The sequence below is a fragment of the Argopecten irradians genome, unplaced genomic scaffold, assembly GCF_041381155.1.
Source record: "Argopecten irradians isolate NY unplaced genomic scaffold, Ai_NY scaffold_0124, whole genome shotgun sequence".
Classification (NCBI taxonomy): Eukaryota; Metazoa; Mollusca; class Bivalvia; order Pectinida; family Pectinidae; genus Argopecten; species Argopecten irradians.
The window spans coordinates 57,714-65,697 of NW_027187591.1; the positions used below are offsets into that span (position 1 = coordinate 57,714).

At 32.0% G+C, this 7,984-nt stretch overlaps 1 long non-coding RNA gene across 1 annotated transcript; it reads left to right on the forward strand.

Moving 5' to 3' along the window:
* The first annotated feature begins 559 nt into the window (after window positions 1-559).
* On the forward strand, window positions 560-7,670 carry LOC138311812 (uncharacterized). The gene is made up of 5 exons (XR_011206747.1): window positions 560-667; window positions 2,440-2,501; window positions 2,982-4,268; window positions 4,751-6,037; window positions 6,520-7,670. It is a non-coding gene; the product is annotated as an uncharacterized lncRNA (long non-coding RNA).
* The last annotated feature ends 314 nt before the right edge of the window (window positions 7,671-7,984 follow it).

A 7,984-nucleotide genomic window follows, 5' to 3' on the forward strand; every position in this document is an offset into this window, starting at 1 on the left:
TCTTGAAATGAGTATATTTTTTAGAGTTTTTCTTTATCTGGGAAAATATTTACATGAAATTGGGAAAATACAGCAAAATTTCTCTAGAGGAAGGGGCCTTTATTCGACCCCAAATGTACCTAAAAAAATCACTGACTGGTATGTTTCATAATCATTGACATGCATGTATGTTGCTTCTCCCCGCTACTCTACAACATTCCTTATAGTAAGACTTATACATGTGTCGGTATGGTATTTTACTGCTAATTTGTGATGATGGAAATTCATCTCAATCAATTTGAGTGACTGTATATGCGTTTTTGTTAATTCCGGAATTATGGGTCCAAATTGTTCGATTATTAGTCAGTCCAACTGTACTTCCCTTCAGTTTGTAACTGTTACCTTGTCAAAGCGTCGATCATTATTTACCTTATAGTAAGACTTATACATTATGTCGGTATGGTATTTTACTGCTAATTTGTGATGATGGAAATTCATCTCAATCAATTTGAGTGACTGTATATGCGTTTTTGTTAATTTCCGGAATTATGGGTCCAAATTGTTCGATTATTAGTCAGTCAACTGTACTTCCCTTCAGTTTGTAACTGTTTACCTTGTCAAAGCGTCGATCATTATTTCATCACAAATAGATTGTGTAAAAAGAGTATTTGGTTTTAGGTACATAATGGTAAGTTGAAAATGTTCCAATTTTTATACTTAAGTTAAAGTTTTACTATCATCTAAATCATTCTGAAATGTGTTTCAGTATATACATGCATGCTTGTTCACGAGCTACGGCACCCAATCGCCTAGCCAAATTATCACGTAGCTTCTGTGGCACACACTATACTGGTATCAATGCATAAAATATCTAAAATACGAAATCGCAATAAACATACCCGGACTACTATACCTTTCGGCCGGGTACGAAATGGACCCCATGTGTGCTTGTGGAGCAGTGCCTCATACGTTCACTCAATTTTCTATACTTTGTTGTAGGTTTCCAATTATTTTAATTGTATACATGCATAAATGATATCTTTGTTTTGTCCAAAAGAAACATAACAACCATTCTGAATATCTACTTTACCACTCATAAGATGTCAAATTCATAATTTGTAGGCTTGCCATATAATTTTTTTCTTCGAAAAGGCCATATAATATTTATACATGTATGTGAAAAAAATAATGTCTTGCTGTGAATTTGATATTTTAAATGTAGGTAAGTGATATAAAACAAGTAAAATAAAATGCTTGCAGACATTTTTTTAATGGTTTGCATAATCATTACTTCGCTCACCTAATTTGCATAGGATTCTAACATCATTCTTATGTGAAGCTCATGTGCTTCTCATGAGCTTTGGTTAGCTTTTTCTGTACAGGATGTATTGTAATTCCAACAACATTACTGTGTATTGAACGGAAGGAAATATTCCGCCGTTCAACTGCATTGCGATTAACCGTTTCACTCGAGTTCGAATCCCATGTGGAGCAGTTGCCAAGTACCGACTGCTTTGCTGATTGGTGGCTTTTCTGTGGGTACTCTGGCTTTCCTTCACCAACATATCTGACAGTGACATGTCCTTAAAAGGCCCTAGCTGGCTTTTGATAGGATGTTAAATAATAATACCAAATCAATAATAAATATGGACCCTTGATTCAAAATGGCCACAAAACACTTTTTATGGTCAAGAATTAATAAGGTTGACGTATTGTCCAAGTATGATCTTGCCATTGACTATATTCGAGGAAGGTGAGACTAAGGTATTGCTTTTCTGTTAGCATAAAACTTGATCAAGTACTCTTTAAATTTGCATCTGAACAGAAAGCATGAACAGAGGTTTAGAAAAAATATTTACGTTACTGGGTACTGGCCGCTCGTCCGTGGTTTTTCTCTGGGTACTCTGGCTTTCCTCCACCAACAAACTTTGCATGTCCTTACATGACCCTGGCTGTTTATGCTCATTAGAACGTTAAAATAATAAAACCCAAACCTATATTTTAGGGCTATTCACTGAATTCTTGTGGATTTTGAAAATTAATGTCAAACAGTACACTGAAACTTGTTCAAGATACACTTTTTATGCTTATAGACAAAAATTGAGAAGACTATTTTACCTGTTTGTGTAAAAATTGTGCATAGTTACTATAGCTAGTCACGGGGAATAACCACACTACTTATCAAAAAATTAATAATTATGTACACCAAGACAAAACCTGTTCTAGCCAATATTATATGACTTTGATAATAAAAAAACAAAACATATCATCTACTGTACTTATTGAATATTTAAATACACCCTACAGTATTTCGTATAGTTTTATGTATTTATAGACAAACTTCTGTTGTAAGTAGTAGTATTCTAAGAAAATGAAATGCCTATTTACAAAAAAAAATTCAACAAATTTTGAATTTTGAAAGATTGACGTGGATGTTTGTATCTTAATTTAATGTTTCAGAGTTTTTGACATTACTTACGGTAATATCCACATTCAGAGTTTGAGCAAGACTCACTTTCTTGGTAAGATTTCTTCTGTCATTGTATAATATTGAACCAATTACTAAATTAAATGATAACATGCTTGCTTAATTGATTGTTATAATTAATATTCAATTCACATCATAAGATTACATTCTATCTCAAAGGAACTCAAGTTTTGTGTTATTCATATCGCTCAGAGCCTTCTTGACTGCAGGGTACTAGTTTATAAGATATTGATACATTGTTTCAAGATGTTTGTTTATTGGTATACCGTATTGCTGACAGAATTCAATGACAAGCTGATCTATATACCATGTACAATTAATGTAATACAGATTCATATCCTTCATGGTAACAGATGAGGAAGTAAAAGGGCTGAAAAAGTTGAATGGTTGCTGACTTATAAGTCAACACATTACATTGAGATTGAATAGTTTGAACTGTGTTTGCATTTTTCAGTAAACCATCATGATTTAATTGTCTTTATAACACGTCATACCTTTTTGTTTCTTATTTCAGGTTTGTTGGTAAGCATTTAGGTCTGATGGAGAAATTATGGTTTGTATTACTGGTAATGTTTGATCAATATTCAATTTTAATTGAAAATTGATTGCTTTACATGTAAAGATTATGAAAGGTAACAGCCTTGGTTGAATGAGAAAATTTCAGATGCCTTAATTGACCCAATAAGCGCCCCATCTCTATAAGTGCCTCTCCGACTTTTTTAAGGCTCCTATTTCACTTACTTTGAATTAAATTCATGCTCAAAATATAAAATTTTTGTTGGTTTCCTTACTGATTTCTTTTGCAGATTGATTAATGCCTTATTTCTTAGAATAATTTTTATGAAAGTCTTGTCAATTTGCTTCATTATTTTAAAGTCCTAATATCCATATCTGTCTTAATTATTTTGTGATTTAGAAGAATGTTGGGGAAAAAAATCTTGTTGTAAATCATGCAGAGACATGACTAAATCGAAGTCAAGACAAGCGATAATAATTCAGAAGCTTAATTTCAACTAGTACATCTACAAATACTAACAATATCGGGGTAAAATCTAACTTGACCTTTAATTTGTTGATAGTTACATATATATAGTGTGGCTTTAAGTGCCCTGGATGCTTATTGGGTCGAATATGGTATTTGTTACAAGTATTTTTAGCCAATCATCATCAAATTACCTTTCGTCTGTGGTTTGTCTGTCTGTAAACACATTATTGTAAGTATATCACTTATCACTATCTGAAGGGTTCTCTCAAATTTCATGCATAATGGATTTTTGACAGTTACATGGCCATGCTGGTAGATATAGATGTACAAACAACAGTTACACAGACATGTCGGTAGATATAAATGTACAAACAACAGTTACACAGACATGTCTGTGGATATAGATGTACAAACAACAGTTACATAGACATGTATGTACAGACAGATGTACAAACAACAGTTACACAGACAGGTCTTTAAATATAGATGTACAAACAACAGTTACATAGACATGTCTGTACAGACAGATGTACAAACAACAGTTACACAGACATGTCTGTACAGACAGATGTAGAAACAACAGTTACACAAACATAATATAAAACAAGTAAAATAAAATGCTTGCAGACAAACTTCTGTTGTAAGTAGTAGTATTCTAAGAAAATGAAATGCCTTTTTACAATAAAAAAGTTCAACAAATTTTGAATTTTGAAAGATTGACGTGGATGTTTGTATCTTAATTTAATGTTTCAGAGTTTTTGACATTACTTACCGGTAATATCCACATTCAGAGTTTGAGCAAGACTCACTTTCTTGGTAAGATTTCTTCTGTCATTGTATAATATTGAACCAATTACTAAATTAAATGATAATATGCTTGCTTAATTGATTGTTATAATTAATATTCAATTCACATCATAAGATTACATTCTATCTCAAAGGAACTCAAGTTTTGTGTTATTCATATCGCTCAGAGCCTTCTTGACTGCAGGGTACTAGTTTATAAGATATTGATACATTGTTTCAAGATGTTTGTTTATTGGTATACCGTATTGCTGACAGAATTCAATGACAAGCTGATCTATATACCATGTACAATTAATGTAATACAGATTCATATCCTTCATGGTAACAGATGAGGAAGTAAAAGGGCTGAAAAAGTTGAATGGTTGTTGACTTATATAAGTCAACACATTACATTGAGATTGAATAGTTTGAACTGTGTTTGCATTTTTCAGTAAACCATCATGATTTAATTATCTTTATAACACGTCATACCTTTTTGTTTCTTATTTCAGGTTTGTTGGTAAGCATTTAGGTCTGATGGAGAAATTATGGTTTGTATTACTGGTAATGTTTGATCAATATTCAATTTTAATTGAAAATTGATTGCTTTACATGTAAAGATTATGAAAGGTAACAGCCTTGGTTGAATGAGAAAATTTCAGATGCCTTAATTGACCCAATAAGCGCCCCATCTCTATAAGTGCCTCTCCGACTTTTTTAAGGCTCCTATTTCACTTACTTTGAATTAAATTCATGCTCAAAATATAAAATTTTTGTTGATTTCCTTACTGATTTCTTTTGCAGATTGATTAATGACCTATTTCTTAGAATAATTTTTATGAAAGTCTTGTCCATTTGCTTCATTATTTTAAAGTCCTAATATCCATATCTGTCTTAATTTTTTTGTGATTTAGAAGAATGTTGGGGAAAAAAATCTTGTTGTAAATCATGCAGAGACATGACTAAATCGAAGTCAAGACAAGCGATAATAATTCAGAAGCTTAATTTCAACTAGTACATCTACAAATACTAACAATATCGGGGTAAAATCTAACTTGACCTTTAATTTGTTGATAGTTACATATATATAGTGTGGCTTTAAGTGCCCTGGATGCTTATTGGGTCGAATATGGTATTTGTTACAAGTATTTTTAGCCAATCATCATCAAATTACCTTTCGTCTGTGGTTTGTCTGTCTGTAAACACATTATTGTAAGTATATCACTTATCACTATCTGAAGGGTTCTCTCAAATTTCATGCATAATGGATTTTTGACAGTTACATGGCCATGCTGGTAGATATAGATGTACAAACAACAGTTACACAGACATGTCGGTAGATATAAATGTACAAACAACAGTTACACAGACATGTCTGTGGATATAGATGTACAAACAACAGTTACATAGACATGTATGTACAGACAGATGTACAAACAACAGTTACACAGACAGGTCTTTAAATATAGATGTACAAACAACAGTTACATAGACATGTCTGTACAGACAGATGTACAAACAACAGTTACACAGACATGTCTGTACAGACAGATGTAGAAACAACAGTTACACAAACATAATATAAAACAAGTAAAATAAAATGCTTGCAGACAAACTTCTGTTGTAAGTAGTAGTATTCTAAGAAAATGAAATGCCTTTTTACAATAAAAAAGTTCAACAAATTTTGAATTTTGAAAGATTGACGTGGATGTTTGTATCTTAATTTAATGTTTCAGAGTTTTTGACATTACTTACCGGTAATATCCACATTCAGAGTTTGAGCAAGACTCACTTTCTTGGTAAGATTTCTTCTGTCATTGTATAATATTGAACCAATTACTAAATTAAATGATAATATGCTTGCTTAATTGATTGTTATAATTAATATTCAATTCACATCATAAGATTACATTCTATCTCAAAGGAACTCAAGTTTTGTGTTATTCATATCGCTCAGAGCCTTCTTGACTGCAGGGTACTAGTTTATAAGATATTGATACATTGTTTCAAGATGTTTGTTTATTGGTATACCGTATTGCTGACAGAATTCAATGACAAGCTGATCTATATACCATGTACAATTAATGTAATACAGATTCATATCCTTCATGGTAACAGATGAGGAAGTAAAAGGGCTGAAAAAGTTGAATGGTTGTTGACTTATATGTCAACACATTACATTGAGATTGAATAGTTTGAACTGTGTTTGCATTTTTCAGTAAACCATCATGATTTAATTATCTTTATAACACGTCATACCTTTTTGTTTCTATAATTTCAGGTTTGTTGGTAAGCATTTAGGTCTGATGGAGAAATTATGGTTTGTATTACTGGTAATGTTTGATCAATATTCAATTTTAATTGAAAATTGATTGCTTTAAAGATTATGAAAGGTAACAGCCTTGGTTGAATGAGAAAATTTCAGATGCCTTAATTGACCCAATAAGCGCCCCATCTCTATAAGTGCCTCTCCGACTTTTTTAAGGCTCCTATTTCACTTACTTTGAATTAAATTCATGCTCAAAATATAAAATTTTTGTTGGTTTCCTTACTGATTTCTTTTGCAGATTGATTAATGACCTATTTCTTAGAATAATTTTTATGAAAGTCTTGTCCATTTGCTTCATTATTTTAAAGTCCTAATATCCATATCTGTCTTAATTTTTTTGTGATTTAGAAGAATGTTGGGGAAAAAAATCTTGTTGTAAATCATGCAGAGACATGACTAAATCGAAGTCAAGACAAGCGATAATAATTCAGAAGCTTAATTTCAACTAGTACATCTACAAATACTAACAATATCGGGGTAAAATCTAACTTGACCTTTAATTTGTTGATAGTTACATATATATAGTGTGGCTTTAAGTGCCCTGGATGCTTATTGGGTCGAATATGGTATTTGTTACAAGTATTTTTAGCCAATCATCATCAAATTACCTTTCGTCTGTGGTTTGTCTGTCTGTAAACACATTATTGTAAGTATATCACTTATCACTATCTGAAGGGTTCTCTCAAATTTCATGCATAATGGATTTTTGACAGTTACATGGCCATGCTGGTAGATATAGATGTACAAACAACAGTTACACAGACATGTCGGTAGATATAAATGTACAAACAACAGTTACACAGACATGTCTGTGGATATAGATGTACAAACAACAGTTACATAGACATGTCTGTACAGACAGATGTACAAACAACAGTTACACAGAAATGTCTGTACAGACAGATGTATAAACAACAGTTACACAGACATGTCTGTAAATACAGATGTACAAACAACAATTACATAGACATGTCTGTACAGACAGATGTACAAACAACAGTTACACAGACATGTCTGTGGATATAGATGTATAAACAACAGTTACACAGACATGTCTGTACAGACAGATGTATAAACAACAGTTACACAGACATGTCTGTACAGACAGATGATACAAACACAGTTACATAAAACAACAGATGTACATAGAGACATTATGTGCGTACATATAGATGTACAAACAAAGTTACATAGACATGTCTGTACAGACAGATGTACAAACAACAATTACACAGACATGTCTGTACAGATGATGTAAAAACAAGTTACATAGACATGTCTGTACAGACAGATGTAGAAACAACAGTTACACAGACATGTCTGTGGATAACAGATGTACAAACAACAGTTACACAGACATGTCTGTACAGATAGATGTACAAAAACAGTAAAGACATTCTTAGACAGATGTACAAAC